Genomic DNA, 15,206 nt, shown 5'->3' with positions numbered 1-15,206 from the left:
TAGTATAAAACTTTAACCACAAAAAACGACATTGTGAGTGTGACCAAAACTTTTTTTACCCACCAAAAAGGCAGGATGCTCCTCAACTAAGGCACTACCACCAAACTGCACCAGAACTGCGGTAACAAATGCAACAGTGCATTACTTAAAAAGGTACTGCGTTTTTACCAAAAAACAAGGAAAAAAAACGTAAGTGCAATTGTACAGCCGCCTGCAAAACTTTGCGGCCAAAATGGGCATCAGCCCCATGCACCGACGTCGACCTTGTAGAATTTTGAAACTGTCGCTCAGGGGGTGACTTGGTCGCCTGTTCACAGACGCTTGATGTCGGAAGGCCAAAGTCGTTCCGATTGCCTTGTGGAGTGAGCCGTGACCAGAAAGGGGGGCACCTGCCTCTTCAAAGCATAGGCCTGTACTACAATCTGTCTGATCCCCCCCTGGAAATGGTGGCCGACGAGACCGCCGTGCTTTTTTTTTTTTTCAAACAGCCACCGAAAAACAAACAAGGAGTCTGACTTCTGAAAGGGAGGTGTAGCAGACAAATACACCCTCAGAGCCTTAACCACGTCCAGGGCATGAAGAGCCACCTCCTTAGAATGTGTCGACTTAGCACACAGAGATGGTAAGACAATGTCTTCGTTGATGCTTTTCTGCCGAAACCACCTTCGGCAGAAAAGACTGTTGGACACAACATCACCTTATCCTTGTGGATCACCAGATAGGGCGACTTGCAAGACCAGGCCGCCGGGTACAAAACCCTCCTGGCCGAAAGTAATGGCCGCTAGAAAGACCACTTTCTGGGAAAGAGTCAACAGAGGGATCTCTGATATTTTCAAATGGCGGTTTTTTCAAGCACCGATAACGCCAGGTTCAGATCCCACGGGGGTAACGGCCCACGCACAGAGGAACTACATTTTGGACAGCTTGAACAAAAATTGCTCGCTGGAAAAAAAAAAAAAAAGACAGCCAACGCTGATTTTTGTCCTTTAAATATGGTGCTTAAAGCCAATTTCTGAACTACTCATTGCTGTAGAAACAGGATCAATCCTGGATATAGGAAAAAAAAAAAAAGGGAGCGCGAACGCCATCCCTTCTAACACATGGAGATATAGGCCTTCCAGGTACGATGACCTACCGAGAAGAAGCTTTCCGTGCTCTCGGCATAGTTGGAATCGCCGAGTCCCAAAGACCCCGGTTCCTCAACACCCGACTCTCAATAGCCATGCCGTTAAAACCAGCGATGGTAAAGCAGAACGGAGAATCGGAAATCGAGACAGAAGGTCCTCTCGTAACGGCAGTCGACACGGGGCGTCCGCCACCAGGTCTGAGTACCAGGGTCGCTGGGACCGATCTGGGGCAATCGGTATTACTGGGATCCCCTCTGTTACCACGTCTGCTCCACTGAGTGGAGGCCGTTTCAACGGAGGAAAGGCATAGATCAGCTGGTGCATAGATCAGCTGGTACTGATCCCCCATGGCACCACCAGCGTGTCTGCCCAAGGATCTGTTGCCCTGGACACGAACCTCGGCACCTTCCCATTGAGACGGGCGGCCAGAAGAGCCGCGTCTGGTGTGCCCCATCGCGGGCACAGTAGCCAGAACGCCTCCGGATGCAATGGCAATGCCCATTCTCCTGGGTCCAGCATCTGGCGACTTAGGTAGTCTGCCTGCCAGTTCTCCGCTCCTGGGATGTAAACGGCCGACGGGGGCAGGTACATGTCGCTCTGCCCACTGAAGGATGTGAGTGCAAGCGTCCTCCCGTGCAGCGGCCAAGCTTCTTGTTCCTCCTTGGCGACAGAATGTCACGGCAGTGGCAGGCATACGTCAGAGTGGAACCTGATCAAACGCCCCTCAAAGTCTTATCAACCACGTGGAGAGGCATAGCCTGATCGCTCTCGGCTCAAGCAGATTGATCGGCAACTTGGATCGCACCACCCACCGACCAGAGGCCCTGAGTCGACTGAACTCCCATTACCCTACCCCAGCCGGTTGGGCTGGGGGCCGTGGTGATCACTGTCCATTTCAGAGGTAGGAACGACTTCACGGACCAAAGTGCCGGGGACCTCAGCAGGGAATCCCTGACCAGCTGGCTCACCTGAATCTGCCCATCCAGGGATAAAGGAGATTTGTCCCATTTTGTCAAAATCTCCTTCAGCAGGACTCTGGTGTGAAACTGGGCATAGGGTAATGCCTCAAGGAGGCCACCATGAGTCCCAGAACTCGCATGCAAAGCGTAGCGACGACCCCCTGTGCGGTTCCTCAACAGTTTTACCGCAGCTCTGAGAGTCTGCAGCAGCTTGTCTGAAGGGAGAAACGCTCTTGCTTCCATGGAGTCCAGCAGTAAGCCTAGCTACTCCAAACGCTGAGTCGGTACAATCACCAACTTCTTTAGGTTCAACAGCCAACAAAAAATTGCTGCAGGGTCTGCATGGTGATCGCCACATCCTCCTCCTAACTCTGAAGCAGAAGATGCTCTCGGAAGGAGATCGCCTAGGTATCCCCCGATTGCGATCCCACAGCGTTGCAAAACAAGAGACAATACCTTGGGGGAGGGCAGAGGCAAAACCAAAAAGGCAGAGCCACAAACTGGTAGTGGGCTTCCTAGACTGCAAATCGCAGAAATCTCTGATGCCGAAGGCATATGGGTATGTGCAGGTACGCATTCTGGATGTCCAAGGCCACCAGGGAGTACCCTTGATGGAGTGCAGCGATTTCTCAGCGATTCCGTTCTGAACCTCTGTACTTTTGCAAAGTAATTGAGGGCTTTCAGGTCCAAAATTGGACGTTCCCCTTCCATTTTGCAGGTTCGAGTAGAACCCTTGGAAACATGCCAATTCCTGGAACGGGTAATATCACCCCACGACTAAGCAGGTCCCTTACCGCCCCCTTCAGGGCCTCCTGGCGAGCTGGGAGTACGGGTATGCTTCAGGGGAAGAATCTCTTTTGCGGCCAAGAGAGGAACTCTATCTTGTAGCCTGAGGAAATCAGATCGCAGACCCATTGGTCGGACAGCCGAGAGGCCAACCGGGCTGCAAACTCCCGAAGGCACCCCCCCCCCCCCCCGTCTTGCGGACGGGAGAAAACCTTCATGAGGTAGCACTTTTGCTCGCAGGCTCGTGGTTCCACACACGCTTTGGTCCTTTAAAGGTCGTCCTGTCGGGGGACGCTTGGTCAAAGCCCTGGGTGGACGAAAAAGCCGTTTGTGAGCGGAGAATGAGGGCCCTTGCCAACGGCGTGGCTCCTTAGCCTTCCTAGCCTTCCTGGCCTGTGGGACTAGTGTACTCTTACCACCTCTGGCATTTTTAATAATGTCATGCAATGAGGCTTCAAAGAGACGGTTGCCAAGGAAGGGAAGATCCGTCAGGGCTTTTTTGGATGCCTGGTGAGCAGGCCAGCATTTTAGGCAAATCGGGCGCCTCAGCACCACTGCTGATACTGAAGGCCTGGATAACAGAGGAAGGGTATCCAGGGCTGCATCACAAAATTGTACTTCGGGCCTCGCACTAGTTGGTCTGCTAGTTAGACAGGAGAAGCCTGTTGCTCTCCCAATTCGCGGCGCAAAAGTTTTGCCCACTCGGTTAGTGTCTGAGACACGAGTGTGGATGCCAGTACCGGTCGCCTAGTTGACCCCACATCCGTAAACAAGGAACGAGCCTCTGCCTCGGCCTTCCTGCCCATGGGGTCCTTAAAGGCAGGAGTCCCCTCTACTGGGATGGTGGTTACTTTGTACCAGGGGGGTCCACGACCAGAGGAGCCGACAGCTTTTTGAGAAAGGGGATAACGCACCACCATGTATTTGGGGTCCGAAAAGCTCAAATTGCGGTCGACACCGTTCCTTGTAAATGAACGTAAGTCACATACGGGAACAGCTTAAGTCAACGGGCTGGCTTACGGGACCCAAAAGGCAAAAGGGACCCCGCTACATCAGCAAAGGGATCTTCTGGCTCCCTCCCGATTCTTCACGCACAGCTGTGATAAGTGCTCGAAACAAGCGATTCTCGCGCACGGACCCGGACGGGGACTCATCTTCGCTGTCAGTTCGGTCCTGGTCAGCGTCATCTGAAATGACAGAGCAGGGGGGGGGGGGTCACCGGCCTCAGCAGGGCCCGAGTCTGCATCAGAGCTCCCCTCCAGAGGACGGGGGCCGGTTTTTACAACCTTTACGCCCACGCACCGCCTCCATCTTGGCAACAAATAAATTGAGGACCGCCGACAAAGCATCCAGAGGCACTGCCTGCAGGTGAACCGGTTGCAATTGCCTGGATTTCGGGGGAAGAAACACCAGTTTCTGAAGCCATGCTGATCCAACCCCAGCGATGGCAAAACTTGGCACCCCAGATGTTTTGGAAATACATTTCCCACCATGCTCAGGCACTCTGCAGTGTAGGGGTGCATCATGGGAAATGTAGTTCCAAAACATCTGGGGTGCCAAGGTTCGCCATCACTGCCCTACCCTGTCTGCCACCTGTTGGGGACTTAGGAAAGCGATGGTCCCACCCTCCTAACTGCTGCTGGCTGAGGGGCTCTTCCGCACAGAACTCCCCACCCTGACTGGTTCTGCGCTGGCTGTCCAGCTAGTAGAGCCTGTGTCCTGTGCCAACTCCCAGATGCATAGGAGACCGCACAGCGCTGTGCAGAGCTGTTTTGAATGGCGCTGAAACTGACCAAAATCAAATGGCCGCCGAGCGTCCAGTATAAAAAGGACATAATCACAGGGAAAACGGCCGCCAAAACACATGAAAATGGTCAGAGAGCCTGCTGCTCCTTGCCTCACCAAAGATGGCCGCCGAGCACTGTATACCACGAGGGACAGCGAACTAAACAGGCAGATAAATGGTGGTGAAACAGCACTACAGCGATCAACAGACACAGCCTCCAGACACCTCAAGGAGAGATCCACACACAGCCAGGGCACAGCCAGCAAGCGCAATCCCTCCCCCAGGTGAGAGCCCCCCAGAGAGCCCCTGTATATGGCGCGCGCACACACACACAGAGATCCACCTCCCAGGGATTGCCCAACTGCTCAGCCCCACTGAGGCAGGGAGAGCTGTACTTACCCGGTTCTGAAGAGCTGGGAGACATTCCATCACAGACCCGCTCTCCAATCAGTGTGGGATGGCTGCTGGCCCGTCCCACTGAGACGCAGAAAGGAGTAGCCTGGTCACGTGTGTGCCCCGGAGCATTTGCGCTCACCAGCCACCTCTGGAGCTGAGGCATGTCGTGGCTCTGGTCTGCACACGCTCGCTGGCCAGGCTGGAGAGACAAGGATAAGAGTATCCAGCCTGTCACCCAGCCGATAGCAGATCACATGATCTTTAATGTTAAGCAAAAAGCAAAGCTTCTGCAAAGAAAAAATCCATGGGCCCATGGCCCTGCGGGGTTACTAGGTCCTTCTCCTTCACTAGGCAGAAAAACCCCCCAAAAAACTGAAGCTGCAAGGCAGGCTGTGGGGTCGTCCCCCTTGGGCAGAACTAGAAAGTTGTTGTTTTTATATGACATGTTATGCCTAGTCCTCTCCTGAAGGTGGCATAACGAGCTGTGTCAGACAGTGAACGTAAGAGAAATACAGTCTATATTTTAGTACTAATTAAGTAAAACATAATAGTGCTACTTAAAAGTCTCCGGATAGCCTAATGACCAAACTAAAGCATAAAGATCACCAAAACCACAAACGGACAGCCATCGTAAAACATAATTGACGTGCCAGTGAATTGCTAAAGGGCCTACCCGCATCCTAGCAAAAAAAATAAAATGAAAGATTTATTTTTTTTAAAAGCGGTTGCGACGCTTAACCGGCAAGGGAACGCCTTGGCCCGTGCCGGGTCAAAAAGAAGACGCCGTCAATTCAGATAACTGGTTGAGGTCAGAGCGGAGCACTTGAGGTCAAACTCCCGTGCTAAAGCCATGAAAAAAACACATGGCGATTGCCACATTGTCCGGGTGTGCAGAATAAGACTATGCTTACAGGAAGAAGTTGGCCAGATAGCCTATCGCAGAAATCCCCTGCCATCTCAGCCATGCCAAGATCAGAGCCGGCTACTTGGTGAGCAAACGGGGAGAGCGCAAGCCAAGTCAAAACGGGAGCACGACTAGGTAAAGATGCACGCTTCCAAATGCAAGAGCAACGATATGAATAGGTGAGTGAGCTCAGGTCAAAAGGCCAGATTCACAGATCAGAGTAGAAATGGGTGCGAGACCACCTTGTCCTGGGGGGGGGGGGGTTGGGCTTTCACAAACCATCAAAGTGTGCCAGGCCTGACACCAGCTTAAAACAAACGGAATGAGCAGCCTCAATCACCTAGGACAGTGATGAAGGACCTTGGCACCCCAAATGTTTTGGAAATATATTTCCAATGGGGCTCACGCACTCTTCTGTGTATCATCAATGAAAATGTAGTTCCAAAACATCTAGGGTGCCAAGTTTCAACATCGCTGACCTAAGATCTCCAAAAGGTAGCAACCTGGATCATTGACTGAGGTAAACAGAGGGGCTGCAACTACAGACCTACAGAGGCAGGTTGCTCTCCCACCCAAAGACCTGTTGGGGAAAAAACTGGGGCAGAGGTTCCCCTTCCAGGACAATGACCCTAAACATACAGTCAGAGCTACAATTGAATGTTTTAGATCAAAGCATATTTATATGATAGAATGTCCCAGTCAAAGTCCTAGACCTAAATCCAATTGCAAATCTGTGGCAAGACTAATAACTGCTGTTCAGATGCTCTCCATCGAATGTGACAGAGATTGGACTATTTTGCAGTTAAGAAATGGGCAAAAATTTCACTCTAGATGTGCAAAGCTGGTAGAGACATACCCAAAAAAGACTTTCAGCTGTAATTGCAGTGAAAAGGCAGTTCTACAAAGTATTCTCAGGGAGGCCTAATACAAATGCACACCACATTTTTTCACATTTGCCAAGGTCAATAATTGACTTACTCATTATATGAAAATATGTAAATCCAACAGCATATGTCAAACTAGAGGACATGTTACGATTTTCTGCTGTAGATCTGAAATTATTTTGTATACAATAGGGTTTTTTTTCCTCAATTTTAATGTGTTTGTACCAATAAAATTCTTCGGTACATTTACTATAATTCAAAGTGTTTTGTCTACAAGTACCAAGTCATGTTTTGCTTTGGGATCAAATACTTATTTTACGCACTGAACTGCAGCTTAATTTATAGCATTTGTTTTATGAGTTTTCTGGATTTTCTGTCTCTAACACTTAAAATACACCCATGATAAAAATTATAGACCATTAATTTCTAAGTTGGCAAACTTACAAAATTTGCAGGGGATCCAATTGTTCTCTTTTCCCACTGTACATACACACTCACCGGCCACTATTAGGTACACCTTGCTAGTACCGGGTTGGACCCCCTTTTGCCTTCAGAACTGCCTTAATTCTTCATGGCATAAATTCAAGGTGTTGGAAACATTCCTCAGAGAATGTGGTCCATATTGACATATCATGCAGTTGCTGCAGACTTGTCAGCTGCAGATCCATGATGCGAATCCTCCATGCCACCACATCCCAAAGGTGCACTTTTGGATTGAGATCTGGTGACTGGAGGCCATTGGAATACAGTAAACTCAATGTCATGTTCAAGAAACCAGTTTGAGAGGATTTGAGCTGTGACATGGTGCATTATACTGCTGGAAGTAGCCGTCAGAAGATGGGTACACTGTAGTCGAAGGCGTGGACATGGTCCGCAACAATACTCAGGTAGGCCGTGGCATTTGACTGCTTGTCGACCAGCGCACGATCTAAGTCGACACAATGGCACGGCTGGTCAAATGGGCGTACCTGTACGTCCCTTTTAAGACATGGCTTAGTGGGCGCCGGGTACTCTGAGGGTTCCCTGCATACTCTGTCCTCCGGTGGCCTGCAATTGTGACAGAGCGGCAGAACTGGGAGATGCCTAATGTAAACAAGACAAGACATTACCCTGTTCTGCCCAGCAATATGACAGGGAGCTACTGCTCCATCATGTTTAGTGAGCCCACCCCCCACAGTTAGAATCACTCCCTAGGACACACTTAACCCCTTGATCACCCCCTAGTGTTCAACCCCTTCCCTGCCAGTGTAATTTACACAGTAATCAGTGCATTTTTATATCACGGATGCTGTATAAATGTCACTGGTCCCAAAATAGTGTCAAAAGTGTCTGATGCGTCCGCCACAATGTCAATTAGCACCTGCACCACTTTGTCAGTTTGCACATTTATGAAGGATTATGCACTTTAGCACTTCATCGGGTTTATGATCTGACCGTGCACAGCCCTTTTTACTGTTAGCTGTTCTGGCTGTGCCATTTACCTCTTTACATACAATGCAAGCCTTGTATCAGTGGTTCAGGCTGGTAGTGTAATGGTGTGGGGGGTATTTTCTTTGTACACTTGGTATCAATTGAGCATTGTTTAACCACTTTGCTTGTTTCATCAGACGTCGTTTTATATGATTATGCCAAATCTTGACCCTACTATCTGAATGTCGCAGCTGAAATAAAGACTCAGACCAGGCAACATTTTTCCAATCTTCTATTGTGCAACTTTTGTGAGCCTGTGTGAATTGTAGCCTATATTTCCTGCTCTTAGCTGACAGGAGTGGCACTCTGTGTGGTCTACTGCTGCTGTAGCACATCTGCTTCAAGGTTTAATGTGTTGTGAGTGGAGATGGCATTCTGCATACCTTGGTTGTAAAGAATGTTAATTTGCGTTACTGTTGCCTTTATCATCTCAAACCTGCCCATTCTTCTGACAAAACTACTTTCCATCCACACAACTGCCGCTCACTGGATATTCTCTTTCTGACCATTCCCTAACCAATAGCGATCCGCGCTATAGCCGAATGACGGCTACAGCGCGGACCTGCTTTGCCGGGACGATGTCTATTGACGTCGTCCCGTGCACGAGCAGCCTGCACGCCCCCTGAGGGGCGCACGCGGCGCGCTCTGATCAGCGAGTCAATAAGACTCGCCTGATCACGGATCGGAGCAAGGGGTCGATCCCGACCCCTTACCACGTGATCAGCTGTCAGCCAATGACAGCTGATCATGTGACACAAAGCCGGTAAATCGGCTATTTTTACTCCTCACGCTGACAGCACGAGGAAAAAAAAAAAAGCCGATCACCGGCGGCCGTGAGAGGGACTTCAGTCACGGCCAGCTCATCAGTGCCCACCTGCCCCCTGCCTACGCCACCCATAAGTGCCCACAGTGCCACCCATCAGTGCCCACAATCTGCCTCAACAGTGCTGCACCTCAGTGCCACATATCCGTGCCATCTTATCTGTGCCCACCACTGCCGCCTCATCAGGGCATTTCAATGAAGGAGAAAAATGGCCTGTTTGCAAAATTTTATAACTATTAAACAGGATTTTTTTTTTGCATCTTTTTTTGTTTGTTTAGCAAAAAATAAACTCCCAGCTGTAAATACCACCAAAAGAAAGCTCTATTTGTGGGGGAAAAAAATGATAAAAATTTCATTTGGGTACAGTGTTATATGGCCGCGCAATTGTCATTCAAAGTGCATCAGCGCTGAAAACTGAAAATTGGTCTGGAGGGGGGTTTAAGTGCCCAGTAAGCAAGTGGTTAAAGATGGTTGTGCTTGAAGATCCCAGTTTTTGAAATACTCAGACCAGCTCATCTGGCACCAACAACCATGCCATGTTCAAAGTCACTTTCTTCCCCATTCCGCTGCTCTGTTTGAGCTTCAGAAAGTAATTTTCCCTACATCTAGATGCTTAAATGAAGTTGCTGCCATGTGATTGGCCGATTAGCAATTTGTGTTGCTAAGCAATTGAACAGGTGTACTTAATAAAGTGGCCAGTGAGTATGTAATTTTTTATATTACTTTCAGTGTTCCAAAGTATACATTAACCCCTTATAGTAGCGATTATCAGCTGTTTTTGTATTATAAAAAGGCTATTCTTTTAAATCTCTAACTGCTTGCTACCCAACCACTGTCAAATGACAGCGGTGCAGCTCTTGTTCTATACAGCATCATAGGACGGCGGCCCAGAACAGCCACTCTTGCACAGCCACGTTATGTATCTAGGTCACGGCGCAACTCCGATCTGTGTAAAGAGCTGTGGCTCTTTAACCATGTGATTGGCTGCGTCCAATCACAGCCTTAATCTAAGCCATGTAAACACGAACACAGAGTAAAAAAACCTTTCCAAAATTTTTGGGGTTTTTATTGTACATAATAAACCCGGTAGTGAAGACCACCAAAAGAAAGTTCTATTTGTGTGAAGAAAAGTTTGTTTGGGTACAGTGTAGCATGGCCGCGCAATTGTCAAAGTGCGACAGCACTGAAAGCTGAAAAAAAAAATTGGCTTTCTGTACTCACAGTAAAATGCTTTTCTCTGAAGTTCATTGACAACTTTAATTCTTGACCTTTGGGTTATCAAACCACTTCAGGAGAGGACTTAGAACATGTAACATGTGTAAAAACAGCAAGACTGCTCAGCACCGCCCAGGGGGCGGTCCCTGTGGCTATAACTCCCTCACCCCGCTTCCTGCGGCTCAGTACGTCAAAAAGCAGTACAAATAGGAGGGGTCGGTGCTGTGTCTGTCTAAACTTCAGAGAAAAAGGTTTTTACGGTGAGTACAAAAATCCCATTTTCTCTTTCGTTGATTGACGGACACAGCTCCTTTAATTCTTGACCTTAGGGACGTCCCCAAGCAAAAAACGAGGGGTGGAAACAGCAAAACATAACTTCACCCACAACAAAGGGAACACCTCAACAGAGGAGTCACTATCTTAAACAGCTACCATCAAAACCAGTAGCAAACTTATGCATCAAAAGATGCATAACAAACTAGTAACTTAAAGTGTAATTGTAACCTTACACAGCCGCCTGCAAAACCTTGGACAAAGCAAGCTTTTGAGATCCACTTACGTCAACTTTGTAGAATTTAGTGAAAGTGTGAACGGACGCCTTACACACCTGGGAGACAGACGCTTGATGATGTCGGAAAGCCCAGGAGGTCCCAATTGCTCTGGTGGAATGAGCCGTGACAGGAAAAGGGGGACCTGCCCCTTTAAGGCATAGGCCTGAACCCCAATCCGTTTGATCCACCGAGAAATGGTTGACGAGACCGCCAGAGCTTTTTTTTGGACCAGCCCCTGAGACAACCAGTCTGACTTCTGGAAGGGAGCTGAAGCAGACAGATACGCTCGTAGAGCCCAGACCACGTCCAGGGAATGTAAGGCAACCTCTTTTGGGTGTGTCAACTTAGGACTTAAGGAAGGCAACGCAAGGTCCTCATTTAGATGGAATGCCGAAACCACCTTTGGAAGGAAAGAGGGCTGCGGACGACCAGGTAGGGAGACTTGCATGACAATGCCACCAATTCAGAAACCCTCCTGGCAGAGCTAATAGCTACTAGAAAAACTTCTGAGTGTTAACAAGGGAATCTCCCCAATGTTCTCAAATGCCGGTTTCTGATAGCACCAGATTCAGATCCCACGGAGGTAGCAGTGGTCAAACCGCAGGGACTATGTGTTGAACCCCTTGCACAAAGATACTCACCAATGAGTGAGTCACCAAGGGATGTTGGAAAAGGGCAGCCAAGGCAGATATCTGTCCCTCGATGTTGCTTAAGGCAAGTTTCTGATCCACTCCTTGCTGCAAGGATACTGGAAACTGAATAAGTGCGGACGTCACACCATCTCTTCACACGTGGAACCTTCCATGTACGATGGTAAATCTTCAGGGAAGACGACTTCTGTGGAAATGACTGAGTCTGACAGACATCGGTCCTTTAGCACCTGGCTTTCAACAGCCATGCCGTTAAAACCAGCGATGGTAAAGCAGGATGAAGCATCGGACCTTGCGCTAGAAGGTCCTCTCACAGCGGTAGCCACCAAGGAACATACGCCACTAGTTGTACTAGGTCGGCGTACCAAGGACGCAGAGGCCAATCTGGGACAATCAGAATTGCTGGAATCCCCTCGGCCTCCACTCTGCGCAGCAGACGTGGTAGAAGCTTGAGTGCTTGACGCGTCCACCCAGGGGTCTCTTGTGCTGGACACAAACCTCTGCACCTTCTGATTGAGCCGAGAAGTCCACATCTGGTGTCCCCCCCCCCTTAGGCAATGGAGCCTGAATACCTCCAAATGCAACGACCATTCACCTGGGTCCAGCATCTGATGACTTAGGTAGTCCGCCTGCCAGTTTTCTACACCCGGGATATATATGGCCGGCACATGTCACTCTGCCCACTGGAGGATGTGAGCAACCTCACATGCTGCAGCTGAGCTCCTTGTTCCTCCTTGGTTGACGTACGCCACTGCGTGCGTTGTTTGACTGGATCCTGCCCTTGTAGCCTCATTGACCATATGGAAAGGCAAAGTCTGATTGCCCGAAGCTCTAGCACATTGATTGGCAGATGGAATTCTTCCCGCGACCAAAGGACCTGGGCCGACTGTACACCCAGCACTCGCCCCCCCCCCCCCAACCGGTCAGGCTGGCATCCGTTGTGATCACTGTCCAATTGAGAGGAAGGAACAATCTGGCCAGAGATCTCAGCCACCAGAGAAGGGAATCCCTGACTAACTGGTTCACCCCAATTTGACAATCCAGGGATCATTTGTTCCATTTTGACAAAATCTCCTTCTGCAAGACTCGTGTGAAATTGAGCATACGGTCCCACCTCGAATGTGGCTACCTTGAGGTCCAGAAAGCGCATGCAGAAGCAACGACCATATGCAGTTTATCAACTTCACTGCAGTTTGAACAGTCTGCAGCTTGTCTGAAGGGATAAAAACCGCTTGCTTCTGGAGGACTCCAACAGCAAGCCCAGGCACTCCAGGTGTTGAGTCAGCACCAACGCCAACATCTTTAGGTTCAGCACCCAACTAAACTCCCGGAGAGTCTGCATGGTGATCACTACACCCTCCCTTAAGTCTGAGGCGGAAGCTGCTCTCAGGAGGTTGTCTAGGTAACCCACGATTGTGACTCCACGTTGCCTTAACAGCAGCAGAATTGGGCCTAACACTTTGAAAGAACTTTGGGTGCTGACGCAAGGCCAAAAAAGCAGAGCCACAAACTGATAGTGCTCTTCCAAATGCAAATCGCAGAAATCTGATGCCTGAAGCATATGAGTACAGGTAAGTACGTATCCTGGATATCCAGGGATGCCAGGAAGTCCCCCTGATGGAGTGCTTATACCATCCTGAACCTTTGCAATTTCACAAAGCTGTTGAGGGCCTTGAGGTCCAGGATTGGACATACCCCTTTCTTTTTGAGGACTACAAACAGATTTGAGTAGAATTCCTGAAACCTTTCCAGAGTCGGTACAGGTACTATCACGCCGCGCAGTAGCAGGTCCTGTACGGCCCCCGAACAGGGCTTCCGGTGAGCTGGAAGTAGAGGTACATTGGAGGGCAAAAATCTGTTTGGTGGACAAGAAAGAAACGCCATCTTGTATCCCGATGAAACCAGCTCACAAACCCACTGGTCGGACAGTAGAGAGGTCCATTGGGCTGCAAATTCCTGAAGGCGATTCCCCACCCGAGAGTTGGGCAGGAGCAAACCTTCATGCGGTAACATGTTTGTTCACAGACTTGTTTGGCTTGCAAAACCAGGAATACTTTGTCATTCAGCAGGCCCCTTGTCTGACTGGGAGCACTTACCTGCCGACCTGGGCGGGCGAAAAAGCAGTTCGAGCGGAAAGAGAGGGCCCTTGCCTATGGCATGGCTCCTTATCCTTCCTGGACTGTGGGAGCAACGTGCTCTTCCCACCGGTAACATTTTTAATAGGACATCCAGCGAAGCTCCAAAAAGCCTCTCACCTTGGAAGGGCAAATCCGCCAGAGTTTTTTTAGATGCCTGGTCCACAGACCAGCATTTCAGCTAAAACAGGCGCCATAGCACCACTGTCGATACCGATTCTCTAGAGAGCAGGGGGACCGTATCCAGGGCCACATCACAGACATACTTAAAGCGGGGTTACACCCTACAGTGGCACTTCTGCTCATTGGAACCCCCTGGACAAAGGTACTCATTAAGGAGTGCTATGACAGGGGTTGTTGGGAAAAAAAAAAAAAAAAAGACAGCCAATGCTGAAATTTGTCCTTTGATGGTGCTTAATGCCAATCTCTGGTCAACTCCTTGCTGGAGAAATACAGTGCCTTGCGAAAGTATTCGGTCCCCTTGAACTTTTCAACCTTTTGGCACATTTCAGGCTTCAAACATAAAGATATAACATTTAAATTTTTTGCGAAGAATCACCAACAAGTGGGACACAATTGTGAAGTGGAACGAAATCTATTGGATATTTTAAACTTTAACTAATAAAAAACTGAAAAGTGGGGCGTGCAAAATTATTCGGCCCCCTTGCGTTAACACTTTGTAGAGCCACCTTTTGCTGCGATTACAGCTGCAAGTCGCTTGGGGTATGTCTATCAGTTTTGCACATCGAGAGACTGAAATTCTTGCCCATTCTTCCTTGCAAAACAGCTCAAGTTCAGTGAGTAGAACCCCTGGAAACATTCCAATTACGGAACAGGTACTATCACCCCACGACTCAGCAGGTCCCTTGCGGCCAAGAGAGGAACTATCTTGTAGCAGGAGGAAATCAGATCGAAGACCCATTGGTCAGACAGCCAAGAGGTCCACCGGGCTGCAAACTCCCAAAGGCGAACCCCCACCGTGTCACGGGTGGTGGCAAACCTTCATGCGGTAGCACTTTTGCTCACACGCTTTCGGTTTCAGGGACTCTTGGGTCCTTCAGAAGTCGTCCTGTCGTGCTGGGGACACTTGGACGAAGCCCCAGGCAGACGAAAAAGCAGTTTGTGAGCGGATAAAGAGGGCCCTTGTCTACAGCATGGCTACTTAGCCTTCCTGGCCTGTGGGAGTAGACTACTCTTACCACCTGTGGTATTTTTAATAATGTCATCCAAAGAGCTGATCGCCAAGGAAGGGAAGATCCATCAGGGCTTTTTTGGATGCCTGGTCTGTAGACCAGCATCTTAACCAAATCAGGGACCTCAGCACCACTGCTGACACTGAAGCCCTGGATAACAGAGGCAGGGTATCCAGGGCTGCGTCACAAACGTACTTAAGGCCTTGCACTAGTTGTCTTCTAGTTCCACGCAGACAGGAGAAGCCCGTTCTCCCAATTCGCAGTGCAACAGTTTTGCCCAATCAGTTAGTGTCTGAGACAAGTGCAGATGGCAGTTCTGGTTGCATG

The 15,206-nt window shown here is 49.4% G+C and overlaps 1 long non-coding RNA gene across 1 annotated transcript in view; it reads right to left on the bottom strand.

Annotated features, from left to right (window-relative positions):
- LOC143959112 (uncharacterized) overlaps positions 1-15,206 on the bottom strand; it is a 60,916-nt gene that overhangs the window by 914 nt on the left and 44,796 nt on the right. The gene's annotated exons all lie outside the window — the stretch shown is intronic.

Source organism: Lithobates pipiens, unplaced genomic scaffold (assembly GCF_037356315.1).
Source record: "Lithobates pipiens isolate NorthernLeopardFrog02 unplaced genomic scaffold, aLitPip1_a1.2 Scaffold_67, whole genome shotgun sequence".
Classification (NCBI taxonomy): Eukaryota; Metazoa; Chordata; class Amphibia; order Anura; family Ranidae; genus Lithobates; species Lithobates pipiens.
This window is presented reverse-complemented; position numbering and strand designations above follow the sequence as displayed.